Below are 878 nucleotides of genomic sequence, written 5' to 3' on the forward strand. Positions count from 1 at the left end.
GGCATCGTATGACTCGGATTGCACCGCTTTCACATGTGTTCGCTTATGTTAACACCCGAATTCTGTATCTGTGAAATGTGTACCTAATTAGTCCAGTTCCTGAATAGCGATTGTTGAGTGGGTAAACAAGTTATACATCTGTTGTGTGCAGCCCCGTAAATATTGCTAATGAGCAAGTAATGACGGTTTTTACTGTTCCCTCACAGACACCATTTCCATAGTTACTCTCATCGTTCGTTATTTTACCTAATGAGGTAAATGTATCATGAGTTAGCAAATTACATACGATTTGACCTTTATATGATGATCAAAGCACTGAAGGAACAAGTGACTTTGTACGCAGTCACGCGCACGGGTGCAAAGTTAAATACACCAAAGGATGAAGTTCGCCATGAAAAAATATTTGACTTAGCCGGGATTCGAACCCGGTAACTAAGCTTAGTAAGCACGACCCTCGCCACATGTGCCACAGTGTGGACTTGTGACGTCAACATCTTGTTCGGTAAAACCCATCCCGAAGTTCGCTCTGAGAAGATGGCTTGGTGGTGTAACTGGTAGCACGCCTGACCGGCAATCGGGAGATCCGGGTTCGAATCCCGGCTAAGTCAAATATTTTTTCATGGCGAACTTCATCCTTTGGTGTATTTATATGATGAATTGGAAGATTGTCCAACTGAAATGTCAACTTGATATAATTACGAAGGTAAGAAATTAGGTATTAATTTCCGTGCTCGAAAAATATATGTCACTCGAAAGCACCCTTCACAACCCTTTTGAATTTTCCCAATTACTCCCAATTATTTCAATGCTTAAGTGACTCTTTGAACCTGAAATTGAAAACAAAAATTGTCGAATAGAAACTCTATCCGGGTAATTTA

At 40.7% G+C, this 878-nt stretch overlaps 1 non-coding gene across 1 annotated transcript; it reads left to right on the forward strand.

Annotated features, from left to right (window-relative positions):
* The first annotated feature begins 536 nt into the window (after window positions 1–536).
* On the forward strand, window positions 537–608 carry Trnaa-ggc. Its single transcript has one exon. It is a non-coding gene; the product is annotated as a tRNA-Ala (tRNA).
* Window positions 609–878: the final 270 nt, after the last annotated feature.

Source organism: Ischnura elegans, chromosome 10 (assembly GCF_921293095.1).
Source record: "Ischnura elegans chromosome 10, ioIscEleg1.1, whole genome shotgun sequence".
Classification (NCBI taxonomy): domain Eukaryota; kingdom Metazoa; phylum Arthropoda; class Insecta; order Odonata; family Coenagrionidae; genus Ischnura; species Ischnura elegans.